At 37.1% G+C, this 15,339-nt stretch overlaps 1 protein-coding gene across 1 annotated transcript in view; it reads left to right on the top strand.

Annotated features, from left to right (window-relative positions):
* Positions 1 to 2,951: 2,951 nt before the first annotated feature.
* Positions 2,952 to 15,339, top strand: part of LOC107571462 (protein tyrosine phosphatase type IVA 3-like) — a 35,864-nt gene continuing 23,476 nt past the window's right edge. Inside the window, exon 1 of the mRNA XM_016257787.1 lies at positions 2,952 to 3,047. The gene's annotated coding sequence lies outside the window, so the exon portion shown is untranslated. The remainder of the gene's footprint in view (positions 3,048 to 15,339) is intronic.

The raw sequence follows: 15,339 nt of genomic DNA, 5'->3' as shown, positions 1-15,339 counted from the left end.
GTGTTTTTACAAGCAGAAATATTTATGTATACCAAAAGTTGCTTTGTGGCTTAATCACAGAGCAATACGAGAAGCGTTTTCACTAGTTAACAGAAAAATAAACCAATTGATTCAATCTGGTTCAAAACTGTGAGTTTCCAACATTCAAGTGTTTATAGTCATTAGATATGAGTTCACACGAGGCATTCATGTGTAAATGCGACACTTCATACAGTAAGTGCTAACGAGTCAGTTTAACAGACTAGTTCACAACCTCTTTAAGTGATCATCACATTTAACTAAGTTAATATGGGCAAAACAAATCAACAGATAATACAGTAAATATGCTTTTAATTTTGTTATTAAAGCTAGTGTTTGCTTAATATGGCCAGGTATCTTCTTAGGGAGAAGATTTTGATATTTCAATTTAAAAACGTTACATCCGTGGGTTTTGGGCGTATTGCATATATCCATATCAGCAGCAGCATGGATCCCAACTGTTAAAGGTCTTTCCTGTTTCACAAACAAACAATACAGAGAGAGAGAGAAAGAGAGAGAAAAGAAGGTTAATTGGGGTTCTTTGCTCAGAACCACATTTTCCGAAGAACCTTTTATGTCAAATAGGTACTTTATGAAAAAGAAGCACACAGCTCTTTGGGCTAAAACAGCAGTATAAATAGTATTTATTTAAAATAGCTTTAACACTATTGCTTTGTCCTTTAATCTCAAACAGAAATTAAACCATTGCAATGTACTTCTACAGTTGAGTTTGACAGCTTTATTAGAAAATGATGATGGTTCAGCAGCACATAATGTTACGTCTGACCACTGCTCTTGTGGTTACAGTGTCTCTTTAAGTTGACAAGTGGATCTAATTAGTAATAGTTTACAGTTTGCAAGTCAATCTGCAGTGCTAAAAGTACTGCATAAAACGCATAATTGCACGTTTGTTTGTCCCCCCCCCCCCCCCCAAAATCACACTGAACTGATATCATACAGCTTTTTGATGAGCAATGTTTTCATCGTCTCACACAGAGCTATAAAAGGTTTTCATATAGTTTGATACAGCCTGCCCTTGGCTTATGGAGGTGTTAACATGTGGGCGGGCATCACAGTCCCATTGGCTTTATATATTTAATATTGTAATTTACAAGTTTGATATGCTATAATTTGAAGATGGAGAATAAATGTAAGAGTAGGCCTAAACATAAAATAAATAAATCCAAATAAATGTTTATTAAACAATTATTAATATCATTGAAATAAACCAATAAATCCATATTGTATTAAATTGTTGTATTTATATGTACTATTTTTTTTATATTACATAAATAAATAAAAAAGAGGTCCATACATTGATAAAAAAAAATGTCTAAACTCAAGGCTTAAACAATGAGAGTTCTTTCTTGGCAAACAAAGCAGACCAGTTTGATTCAATCTGGATCAAAACTGTGAATTCCCAGCATTCCTGTGGTTTTAGTCATGAGCAGAGGCGGACAGTAACTACAAGTTCAAGTACAAATACAAATATATTTACTTGAGTATTGTACTTAAGTACACTTTTTGAGTAGCAGTACTTTACTGGAGTATAACTTTTTCTGGAAACTTATGACATTAACTTCACTACATTTGAAAGACAAATATTGTACTTTTCACTCCACTACATTTCTATCAAGGTCCTTGAAGTAGAAAGTCGTTAGCAGCTTTGAAAGTCAGTGGGTGTCTTTTTTTCAGACAGTTGATCAGTAATCACTCTTGTAGGGCTACATGAAGTGATTTCCCAGCATTTTTTGAACACTGACCAGCTGCAAATGTGATATTTATTTACAACAATTCAATAAGAAGAATTTAATATTGAGGAATATATAATTAGACACAATATTGTCTGATTTTGCTAAATTGTGTAGGTGAAAATATTACCTATAAAGCCACAGAAGAACTGTTGTGCGTCTCCTAATAAAACACAAGTACAGCGAGAGCGATTAGACAGCATTTTAAAAGATAAGGCATCTGATAAAACCACTAGCATTATAAACGCATTAATATTTAGAAATGTCAAACAATGATTCGTGTGACAAAGATTTGAAATCCCGCTTTAGATGTTACCCTGGCCCTCTTTGGCACTGTCATCATGTGGCGGGTCATGAAGCAGAATGAGATTGTGGGAGGAGCAAATAATCGAGAAGGTGCTAGGCAGTTTGATTCATTTTACGGAATCGATTCATTTGAACACTTTTTGATTAATTCATTTTAAGTCCGATACAACAACAGAATCAAGTAGAACACGTTGAGACATGTTAGGAAAGGGGAATTCACACAAGTTTTTTTGAATGTTTTCATATTAAGTTCAGGTGATTCCTCTTTGTCATATTTTAGCTATGTGACACCATTTAGGCAATGGCTTAGTGTTTACATTTCACTGTGTTTTCTGTTAATTGGAGCACGATACATAACAATCCAATAATAAGAAAAGTTTATTAAAGGTTAGTAAAATAAAATATTATAAAATGTTTATTTTTATTTGCACTATTGTCTCACACAATATAAAGTGTAGCCTATAAATTCACTATAGACTTAATAAAATAGGCTACTGCACCTGACAGCCAATTCAAATTCTGTCAAAAAAATTGTTTGTTTTCTCCAAAATAATTATGAATACAATTGCAAACTTTATTGTCAAGACATTGGATATTCGTTCAAGGATAAATCGATAGACTAGCTACACCAACATAAAACTCAAGTGGCACAGTAAGTAGCCTAATATGTATCTTGTAACATTTTTTAGCTATTATTAAGAGTAGCTATTTTCGCCCAATTTTATGCAACACATCTTACAATAAAAGTTTAAGTCACACTGGTTCGTTCATGCATTTGATGAATCAAACGTTATCAAGGTTTAGGGGAACTCAAGCAAATTGAATCATTTGGATTTTCGAATCGGTTCGTTTGATTCATGGAAAAGAACCTGTCGAACAGAACGATTCGCTCGCGAACTAGACATCACTACGATCGCATGGCGAGGCTTGAGTCACTCAGGCACGCTGTAGATTATTTGCGGGAACCTTTCGGTAAGTAAAATGAAGGCGCAGTCTTTTGCGATCTATTTTAATAAAGCCTTATTAGATAGCCAACACTGATGAAAAATAGACTTGGTAAAGGACCAGAGAGCCGTGTATGATGAGCATTTAAGCGGATTGTGTGGCTGAGGGTGTTGCCCAAACCGGCTTCTGTCGGAAATCATGGTTGGCATTGTTATCAGTCTAGTTTTCGGTTATTTTACTTGAATTAGAGTAGATGTAAAGTATGATTTGCGTAAATATCTGTCTGTGTTTTGAACGTGTTTAACGTGGCATTTTGTGGTATATGTTGTCCGGGGGGACCGGGATAAACCAAATGTTACAGGATTTTTACTAAAATAACAAACACTATACACTGTTTTCCTATTAAACGAGGTTAAATTATGATGTATTATCAGTTTATAGGCCAGTTCCACGGTTTAGGGCGACATCTTGTCATTTTCTGTCCATGTCTCTGTTTCGTTAAATCTCTAGATGGGAAGCTACAGTTTAAAGTACATGTGAGGAAAAAAAAATGTACCAAAACTGAAAAGAATTGTTCATATACATTTTTTTTTTCATCATAATAAATCTGATGTATTTTAGCATAATTGTAAATGGAATAATCTTGAAGAATAACGTATTTTTATCCTTAGCAGCATCTGGTTAGGAACCTGTGTATTTCAGCCAAGTCACCCACATCATAGATTCATATTTTAGGATTTGTGCCGGTTACATAAGTCTCTTTTACTTTAGAGTGACAAGCTAATTCCTTATTTTATTGAGTGATGACATTTTTTTGGTATGCATTGCCAGTGTGTTTGTGTTGGGTCAAGCTGACATGATTGATGGGTAAAGTAAAGACACCCTTCAGGTCATTCACAATTCAGATTGCTAGACATACTTCATTTACAGAGGTCATCTTACACATTTAACGTCTATGGTTGCATTTTTAGAATGGGAATATGTGTCATTTCAATTCGGGTGGGGTGTTTCTTTACAATATTTGATTTATATATATATGTATACATTTAAACTAGGGCTGTGCAATTAATCGCATGTGATTGTAATGCGCATCTCGTCAGTAAAGCCGGTTCCGTGATTAGTAATAAATCTCCATTACCTGCTTTCAGATGGAGCGGCATTTAATACACAGAGCCGTAGTTCACTGACAATTAGGCAATATCGCGTTCATAATCGCAGATGAATCGCATTCACAATATTGCCTGGCTTGTCAGTGAACTACGGCTCTGTGTATTAAATGCCGCTCCATCTGAAAGCAGGTGATGGCGATTTACTACCAATCACAGAACCGGCTTTACTGACGAGATGCGCTTTACAATTGCATGTGATTAATTGCACAGCCCTAATTTAAACTTTCGAGTTTTTGTGTTTATAAAATAGTGTTTCAATTTAAAATGACTTTTCAAGATCCTTTTCATTCGTCATGCCCTCTCTCACATGTTTTACCTTAAAGACTGGTGGCAAAGCTGTTTTTACAGAAGTAAATCAGCTGTTTTCTTCAGAAGTACATCACAACACTCCCAGCCCGTGAGCGATGCATGTGGTATTTTTGTCTGCTTTGCACATTGTGTTTTTCATCCTCGGCAGTGGATCTCTTATGTGGTAAAAGAAAGACCAGCAAATTCTCAGGACCAAGAATTCTGCAGAGCTTTCCCCAAGAGGGTCCCGAGCCTCAAATAAATACTTCCACATGACCTTCAGTCCATGTGCCAGAAAGAGCTGTTTCTGCACTCTCAGTAATGTACAGGATTCCTTGAGATGTCAGCCGACTGCTCTTTTTGCAGTGCGGCTTCAGCTATATGGGGCTCCCCTTTTGTTCAATTCCTTGGGAATTTTACTTGCCCTGGGCTGTGGTCTATAAAACTTGACCGCGAGGTTGTGGGGTGTCAGGGAAATTTAGATCACATCTGCCAAGCTGGATGACTATGACCAGGCACTAACTTCTTACATGAAAGGAAAGTCACATGGAGCTCCTTTCTAAAGCGCCAAAGGTGGTTCTAGGCGATGGCAGGGGTCACAGAGCTCTTTAAGCCTAATCGTTTCCGAAAAATCTTTGTGTATTCTCCCTAGGTTTGGGACTTTGATAGTTACCATCCCCTGCAGAATGAAAATTAATAAACATGCTTTATCTCCAGCTTTGAAGTATGTGCCAAAGTTGATGAGCATCAGCCAGCACTTGACCCAAACCGGATTCGGGTCATGTAATTATCTGTTTGATAAACAGTTGTTAGCCACACACAGTGTGCCAGGGTGTATGCCAACTTACATTTAGCCACAGGTTATTTAGATGTTCCAGATGTTCCTCATTTATGGGCTTATTAGATGCAACTTTTGTGGTGCAGAACATTTAACATGCATAACAATTAAAATAGCCTTGAAATCCCAGTATAGCTTAAATCAGACAGACTAGAAATATCATCAATGTTAACTCATATTGGCATTGCATGCGTACATTCTTGTGCACAATGCATTGTGCATAAGCAAAAGACTTGTGATATCTACAGTTGACGGTTTTGCGCAGTTATTCTCAGTTTTAGTTGCTGACTCAAAAGCTGAAGTGGGTTTGGTGGTCCAGGTGGTTTGTCTGGTGTTGATTTGTGTGTGAGAACTCTCTTAGCTCACTGAAGCAAGTATTCTTGCGAGTGCGCATGCGTTCGGCACACGCAGATGTATTGAACTGTGGGCACGTCCAATTTCACACAAAAAAATAACATCACGCAAATCAATCAAACACACTCTCCGGCCGACTGGCACTTTATTCGTCACGTGGAATGATGGACTTCCATTGTGCACTTAATTATTGGTCATCTGCCCATCCAAAGAGAGCTAGTTGGGGAAATTTGTACCAAATTGGAAGTGGATTGATTTCTGCTTACATTCCTTAAACAGTTTCCAAGAACATGTAATTAGGAAACTAAATTACGGTTTTAAGATAACAAATAAATAATAAACCATACAGTAAGGCCTTAGTGTATCTTCTCAGATCTAAAGTAAAACAGAAATATGAGTTAATTTATTCATTGTTAAATTGTTATATTGCAGTTCAGTCTTAATTTTTGACCAATCAACTTTGAAGATGTGCATGCACAGATGTGAATTTACAACTTGCATAAACCTAATTCGGTTTCTTCTCAGATAACTGTAAGAACATCCCACATCCGTTACGTAACAAACGGTACACTCTCAAACATGGAGCTGCCAGCAAATTTCAGCTGTTGCCAAGTAAACATAACTTTGGTTTCGTTTTTCGCAGCAGGGGAGTTATTAAGCCGTGCGCTCCAGAGCTCCTACTGATGTGCTCTCACTTGTGCTAGAAGTGTTTAGCGTTGCTCTGACAACTTGTTGCCTACCTTAGTTGTGTTCTGTTCGCAAAGAGAACTAGAACTCTGTGTGATTTGTCAGTGTTTCCTACATGATCCCCCTCCCCAGACCTACCAACACGGTAAACAATTACCAATAAATGCCACAAAACTCTGTTGGGGTTTCCTGTTACTTACTACATGTTTTCGTAGTATAATTGGCCAATCATTTGATGCATTTAGATGATGTAGAGTTTATTTTACATGGCTAACTTAGTCTGCAGAATATATCAAATGATCTATGTGTCACAAAAGTACAAATTGTGTTATTCTTATTTCAAAACTTTAAAAAGTTAGGAAAAGTCAAAGTTTTAGGTTGATGCAAATAAGCAGAGAATAGTCACGCAACTTACTGGGTGTGTGTGAGTGTAGTACATGAGACGATATGACGCCTTCATGGCAAACTAGTCTTGAAAGCAAGCTACATGAGGAAAAACAATAAGAGGAAGGTAGAGCAGTAAACTCTGTTTCAGGTGTTTTTGTTTACCTAGATGTTAAGTTCTAAGGTTAATATAACTAAATATTACCAAGTTGAGAAAAGAGTTAATGGTATTTACATTTTCTAGTTTTAGTTTTCATATTAAAATGACTATCAGATTTGTGACATTACTTATGAAATGCTACAGCAATTTCTCCAGAGAGAATGTGATACATGTTTGTTGGTTATATTATGTTCTGTATATTTTTAATTGAGATTGATTTCAACTTAACATGATGATGATGACACACTTAATACACTAATGTTCATTTTGAATTGGAGAGAATTTTCTTTTTTTTCTTCTGAAAATGCTACTTAATGTTATTGCATTGGATTAAAACCTGCTGACTTGCACACAGAGAGTATAACAACTCCACACACACAAAAAAATGCTCTACCAAATATTAGATTCTTTTTATCAACTTGTTTTCTTTCAATTGGCACACATTTTGTATTTTTGAAACTGATTGATCGTAGGAAAGAAAATTGAAAGAAAACATGTTGAAAAGAAGATTGAATCCAAGATTTGGTGACATTATATAGCATAACAAGATATTTATTGGAAAGGCCTCTCATTTTTGACAAGAAACGCCAAATTAGGTAAAGGAGTTTTAGCACAGTACAAGTGTTTAACAAGTTATCACAGATAATTTTTCTTTAATATCTTGCAAACCTGTTGCTAACTTATTAGTGGTCTTTTAAGCCTGACAATAACCTGAGGTTCAGTGAGCGCATAACAAGATATTTATTGGAAAGGCCTCTCATTTTTGACAAGAAACGCCAAATTAGGTAAAGGAGTTTTAGCACAGTACAAGTGTTTAACAAGTTATCACAGATAATTTTTCTTTAATATCTTGCAAACCTGTTGCTAACTCATTAGTGGTCTTTTAAGCCTGACAATAACCTGAGGTTCAGTGAGCCAGTGTCTAATCTGAGACGATTCAGTCAAGAAGTGAGTTTGTCTGACCGATTCAGTTGATGATATAACTTTTGGCCATGATGCTGCAGATTCAAGCAGTGGCTTTCCTTAAAGGGGTCATATGATGCTGCTAAAAAGAACATTATTTTGTTTATTTGGTGTCATGAAATGTGTTTATGCGGTTTAAAGTAAAAAAAACCACATTATTTTCCACATACTGTACATTATTGTTTCTCCTCTATGTCCCGCCTTTTTGAAACGTGTCGATTTTTACAAAGATCATCAGTCGGAAAAGCAAGGTGTGCTGTGATTGGCCAGCTATCCAGTGCATTGTGATTGGCCAAATACCTCAAGCGTGAGACGGAAATGTTATGCCCCTCACCATACTGTTGATGCCGTGTCCGGCCGGAGCGACGAGACATAAACATGAAAACCCATTATAAACGAGGCATTTGTTGCATCCAGTGGGGACACAATTACTGATTATAATGACTTATACTGTCTTTTTACACGTTGCATTGCATCGCGCCGCGTAAACATAAAACTCTGTCTGCATTTGTGATCGGAGAAATGACAAACAACAAGTGCTACTCTACTGCTAAACATTCGCGTTTGAATCATCAGTGGCAACGAAAAACACAGTGGCCTAGCGTGTGGGGAAGCCCCGGCTTAGCGTGGGCTGAGGCTGGGATAGAGTGAGCTGAGGCGGGCTGGACTCTGCTTTGTCCACGGTGAAAGTGTATGTATTTCCTCAGCGACCAGCACAGATCAGCTCCAGGCATGACGAAGCGGATATCGTCCTCTTTTGGAAGACCAAACAAAGTAGTTTCGCTTTCACAACCAAGCACACAGTGTCTTCAGGACATGGCTGCAGCGTCAACAATACTACAGCGAGAATAAAAGTTACGCCTTCTTTCTTTGCGTGAACATTTGGGCGGCATTTTGCAAATATTCCCAGATCGTGACGTAGGTATGTAGGGGCATGTTAGAACGAGCCGTTTTAGGTAGGCGTGGTTAACTCTTAACTTTTATAAAGTATATCTCTTTGGTTTTGAGACTTTAGTGTTTGCAACTTTACAGATCTTCTTTATGCACCAAGAGCTTGTAACACTCCAAAGAGAAAGGAAAAATTGAAATCGCATCATATGACCCCTTTAATAGCGACTCTGGAGGAAACACTGGTGGTTTCCGTCTTCTGCATCTGCTTTTAATTATGTTCAGTGCATTAGTTGTGGACTGAGGTGCAGTAAGTGAAGTATTTAGCTAACACACTCCACATTTCAGATATCAAACCTTAATCTGAATTTGCAGTGCTTCAGACTGACTTTTCACCTCATGAATCCATTGTTCCATACATTTGGTTTAGTAACCAAGATGACGGTTCTCATGACAGCCCCTGACTCTCACATCAAATGCGTCACCGTACAGAATGTCTCGAGAAGCCCGTCTGGTTCAGGCTTGTTAGAGTGATGAGATGGAGAGTTAATTAACCATCAACCGTTAACATCATGTAAAGATGAATCATTCTGAACTCCAGTGTTTTTACCATTAGTGGTCAAAACAGCTTGGATATCAATTCACTAGGACTCTCTTGTGTCCTATAATCGCTAATACTAGATTTTCAGTGTTAATGGAAGAACGAAATATACTCAGGAAAAACAGTCTGAATCAAGGGCAGATGTGAAAGAGGATGTTATATAGTTTTAAAACATTAGCCAGCATCTATCATTGGATCACAACAAATCAAAAGTAAAAATAAAACACACCGTTCTAGTTTCTGGATCATACTTTGTGTTCATGAACTGTCCAAAGACTTTTTCATATTCATTGTGCATCAAAATTAAAAGAGTGGCCTGAAATGGCAAAAAATGTACAAGTCAGATAGTCTGGCTACTTAAAGGTGCCATAGAATGCATTGATATAATATTTTAAATTGTTCTCTGATGTCCCCAGAGTGTGAATGTGAAGTTTCATCTCAAAATACCCCACAGATAATTTTTTATAGCTTGTTGAAATTGACACTTTTAGGGTATGAGCCAAAACGCGCTGTTTTTGTGTTTGTCCCCTTTAAATGAAAATAATATAAAAATTAACTTTTCAGAAGAGTGCGGAGCTTCAAGTGCTCATGCTCGCGGGTGTTACGGATGGTGTTAGGGCTGTGCAAAAAATAGAATGCGATTTTCATGCGCATCTCGTCAGTAAAGCCGCTTGAATGCCTGCGCTTTTTTTGAACGAGATTTTGTGTAGCTTGTCAGTGATCTACGGCTCTGTGTAGTAATTGCCGCTCCATCTGAAAGCACGTTCTGGAGATTTACTACTAATCGCCAGAAGCGGATTTACTGACGAGATTTGCTTGAAAATCGCATTTGATTTTTTGCACAGCCCTAACTGGTGGTGACTGTGTTACTGACCTCACATTGCTTCCAAATACAATTTTTAACTACCACATTCCTATTTACGATCGTTCTGATAGCACGTGAAGGCAGTATTAGTGAAAACAGGCAGAGACAATGGTAACTTTAGAAACATTAGCCTTACAGAGAGCCAAGAAGCTCTTTTGGAAAACAAAATATGACGCATGATGCTTACTTTTTCTGGAGTTTGGACGTTTGCGCACAAAGCGTTGGTATCGATCCCTCTTTCAGAAGCAATCTTTGCACAACTCCAGCGCTGAACTGACCCTCGTTTGTGAGGCACTCCGGCGTAAAATGTTAGCACAAGCGTATAGGACTTTTCCATTTTTTTCCTTCGGAAATTAAATGTAACCACCGTGTCCTCAGCGGTCTATGGAGACTCCTATGTTCGTTGGTGCATCCCAACACACAACACTTTTAATGGCTCTTTGGCACTGACATTGTATCGCCAGCAGCTACAGCAAGAAAACCGTAATGGCGGACCGCTGCTTCTCACTCAGGGCTGTGTATATGCTAATAGGGCAGAGAGCATCACAAATGGGCGGGACTTTCCTCAGAGTATGACGTCATTAGGGCTGGGTATCGAGTTCGATATTTTTTAGGCACCGACCGAATTGCCTCGATACCATCGAGTATTGAAAAACGTCTCGTCGTTCGGTACCAAATTTCGATATCTAAGGAGATAATCTCATCAGCGTCAGTGAGCCAATAAGCCAGCAGCACTAGCCGGTGTTCGACTAGAAGAGGTGCGGCGCAGATTGATCATCCGCGAGAGCGATTCAAAAGCGCTCGTGGTACTGTAACTGTAATACACTGATCGGTCTGCACAGTCGGTCCGCGTCAAGTCGAACACACCTACTAGTTTACACCGGTTACACTCAGAGATGTGGCGCACACGTGAGGCCGTAGTGCGAATGCGTCCCAGCCCCCATAGATGTAAGTCTACATTTACACTGGTGCATTTGTTTTAAAATGAAAACGATCCTCGTCGTACTGGCGTTTCCACTGCGTTTCAAGCCAGCTTTCCACTATCTCTGACAAGCGACAGACCGGTAATTCAGTCATAAGCATCATGCTATATAAGACAATAAATACGATTTATATTCCGCTTTTACTCAAAACTCACTTTAAACCACCATCGAGTGTTTGTAATAACTTCCCATTGCTCATCAGTAAATCAGTGGAAAATAAATAGAAATTTTGATTCTGTCTGTGCTATGCGTTTTAAAACGAACACTAACTAGTGTAAATGTAGCCTAACAGATGTGTAAACTGAAGACTATTTGAGCTTTATTAAAACTAGTTTGCACTGATTTATTGTGTTCGTTACATTTTGTTCCTTTGTGCAGTGGCACAGGAGTCTTTGAGTTTGTATAAACATCAAGCTGAAAAATAAAACCAAAGTTTTTTTTTTTTAGATAATGTAATCTAGTTAAAATTGATTTAATAAAATTGGTATCGAAAAAAGTATCGTTCAGAAACCGGTATCGATATCAGAATTTTTTGAACGATACCCAGCCCTAGACGTCATAGTAGTGAGAAATCTGGAACTGCTAGTGTAGAGAGACTTAGATTTATTGGGATTATAAAACAATGAGTGGGTGGATTTTTACCATTATAGGCTGGTTTTTTTCACACACCTTATAAAAGTGATTTTTGCATTCTATGGCACCTTTAAGTCAAGTAAAAACTAGTAACCAACAGTGTAACATGCATTCATTATAGAATGCAGTTTGCCAACTAAAATCACCTTTAATTGGTGATATATAATCGCACTTTATTTAAAAAGCCTGGGATCTCGACAGGAAGTTACACAACAGTGAATGTAACTGGTGGTTTTGATTGTCTTACATCCATTAACTTAACACAGACGAAAGCAGTCACTCTGCACGGATAGATCTACCTCCCAATGTCGTATTGCTCTTTTACACTGGCTTATTGTTCTCATCCCATGAAGTGGTTGTAATATAAATGCTTTTAATTAATCCAGTGGAGGGCCATGGGTGGCTGCCCGAGCCTGCTGTGACGCAAGCCTGGGATTTAATCACGAGGAGACAGGGTGGGAAAAGAGGGAAAATTAAGTCCCCCCATGTCAGGCTGTAAAAACAGGCAACACTTCTGGTGTTCAGTCAGGAACTTCTTCACAAATCATGCTATTAGTTTACATTTTCAAAATAGGCACTGGGTGGCTTTTTTGAATCCCATACAATAATGTAAAATGTGAGGCCCATGCTTCAAGTTTAAGTGTGCAACATTTTGTATGCTAAAGTACTTTATTCTATCCCAGTTTAATGTGTAGAGTGTTTGGGAAACCTGTTTGAAAACAGTCATTAGGGTGCACTATTTGTGCTACAGACATGAATAATTAGATTAAGATATTTTTTTAATGTTTTTGAAAGAAATCTCTTAGTCACCAAGGCTGTATTTATTTGATCAAAAATACAGAAAAAACAGTAATATTATGAAATACTATTACTATTTAAAATAACTGTTTTCTATTTTAATATATTTTAAAATATAATTTATTCCTGTGATCAAAGCTGAATTTTCAGCATCATTACTCCAGTCTTCAGTGTCACATGATCCTTCAGAAATCTTTCTATAATGCTTATTTGCTGCTTAAGAAATATTTCATATTATTATCAATGTTGAAAACAGTTGAGCTGCTTAATTTCTTTGTGGAAACGGTGATAAAGCTTTTCAGGAACCTGATGAATATAATTTATTTAAAAATATTGTAAAATTATAAATGTCTTTACTGTCACTTTTGATAAATGTAATGCTTCATTGCTGAATAAAAGTATTTCCGTTTTTTTTTTTTTTTTGGCTCACTATCCCTAAACCTTTGAAAGGTGGGGTATGTAATAACTTGTCTAAGTGATCAGATTTTTGCCTGGCAAACAATAAAATGTTCCACAATCAGTTTAATCTGGTTTGTGATTATACATTTCTATCTACTAAAATAAATTTGGGGAGAAAAAACACAATTGAATGTTAATGTCAAATTCATGTACTAAATTGTAAGGCCTGTACCATATGATTTAATAATTAATAATAATAATTCATTAATTCATTAATGTGGCGCGGTAGTATCCTCTCCTTCAGAAAGATTTCGTATTTGTGATGTGGCCAAATGAACAGACTTCCCAGACTCCCTTCTACTCTCTCTTGGTGGATTCTGGGTCACTAACTGAACACAGACGTCATCGTGATGGAGAGTCCAACTCGCATGCTGCATTACATTTAAAGGTGCAGAAAGTGTAGATTAGTACAAAATAATATCCAGTGGGAATTTTAAGGATTTGATTGTGGGTGTGAATGAAATGTTTATTACTGAAGTAAATTAGATCAAATTCAATTCCTTTTTTCTTCAGTCAACTTAAAGTGGCATTCAGAGTCTATTTTACATCTTTTGCATCATATTTCCAAGTGAAACAGGATATTCAGTGTAAATATTTGTAGGGTAGTGCCAAAGTTATATCTAATTAATTTTATTGAGCATTTTGATTTAGGGATGCAGTATCGGTATCGGGCCCGATACTGGTCTCCTGTACTCGTACTCGTTAAAATGCCCCGATACCAAACGCCGATACCACACAGCATGTGATAAGCGCCATATTCAAACAAAGAAACAGTACAGTGACAAATATACAGTGAAACCAAAAATTATTCAGAGACCAGATATAATTTTTGATATTTTTTTACTAGTGGGTGCAGGACACTATTGGTCATTAATGTAAGTGAGGATGGCAAAATAAAGTAAACTGTGACGAATCATACCCAAAAATTCTTCATACAGTGGACTACCAGTAAAATTGATAGAAAATTGGGTCCAAAAATTATTCAGACCGAGTCTGGGAAAAACATTGAGGTTCAGGTTTGCATGAAGCTGGGTGACAGCATGCCCAGGAGACTACAGGCTGTCATTAAGGCTAAGGGTTGCCCGACAAAGTATTCATAGTTGTGTAAATACTGTCATACTAACAGCTGTCTGAATAATTTTTGGTTGATTGTAATCTATTACATACCTTTCTATCACATTTATCTGACATTATCAAGCTGAATTTGTTCTGACACAGTTTAACTCTGAGTTCTTGTCATATTTTATAACCATTTTCTAAACTATAGCGAATAAACTGTGATAATGGGAGAAATGTTGAAGGTGTCTGAATAAATGTTGGTTTGACTGTATCCATTTGATAAATTAAGTTAACCAACTAACATTATACATACCCTTTTGGTTTCTGTATCCAATATTTAAAACATTTACAAATGCAATAAAAATATCGGTATCGGTACTCGGTATGGGCAAGTACCAAAAATAAAAGTATCGGTATCAGGCGAGTACTGGAAAAAGTGGTATCGGTGCATCCCTAATTTGAGTATTTGTTTCATGTTGACAAACTCTGGTTTGGCCCCCGTCTTTGTCTTTCCTGTCATTTTTTTTATTTAAATTTTTTTTTACGAGGCTGATAGTCCAGCTGCATTTCTCAGACAGGAAACCCTCTGACATCAGCGTAAGGTTTGTGTGTTGTTCGAAAACTCACAGCTGCAGACAGGGTATATCCCATGAAAAAAAAAAAGCATCCAAAATATCCACTTTGACTAGATAATGCGTTCTGGCTTTCTTGCTCTCTTTTAAACTGCTGCTACTTTTTTTTTAATCAGACTATGATAATGCAGGTGTATGAGTGTTCATTTATTGACACAGGGCTATGCTGTCCTCTTGTTGACCAGTGTTCATTGCACACTGAAGTGTGTGTGTTTCATTGATACTTGCAAGACAGGATGAGGGATTTCCTGTGTTGTGGTCCCCTTCCCTGCTCTGCCAAATTTGGGCACTCCTGACCCTTCAGAGTTCTGTGAGAATTTCCTGCATTCAGACAGACCTCCAGACCAGACCGCTGGTGGTTTACAGGATGGCCAGATTGTCCAGCTTCTTGTGAAAGAAGATCCCAGAGGATTATGGAAGTTTATTTAAAAATGTAAAATTTAAAATTAGCATAGAAATTTTACTGAGAAATTTTAAGGTCCTATGAAATCCATTTTATCCTCAAAATTCAGTGTTTTCCTTTTTTTTTTTTTTTTTTTTTTTTTTTTTTCTTTTAAA

Source organism: Sinocyclocheilus grahami, unplaced genomic scaffold (assembly GCF_001515645.1).
Source record: "Sinocyclocheilus grahami isolate Dianchi unplaced genomic scaffold, SAMN03320097.WGS_v1.1 scaffold1597.1, whole genome shotgun sequence".
Lineage (NCBI taxonomy): Eukaryota > Metazoa > Chordata > Actinopteri > Cypriniformes > Cyprinidae > Sinocyclocheilus > Sinocyclocheilus grahami.
This window is presented reverse-complemented; position numbering and strand designations above follow the sequence as displayed.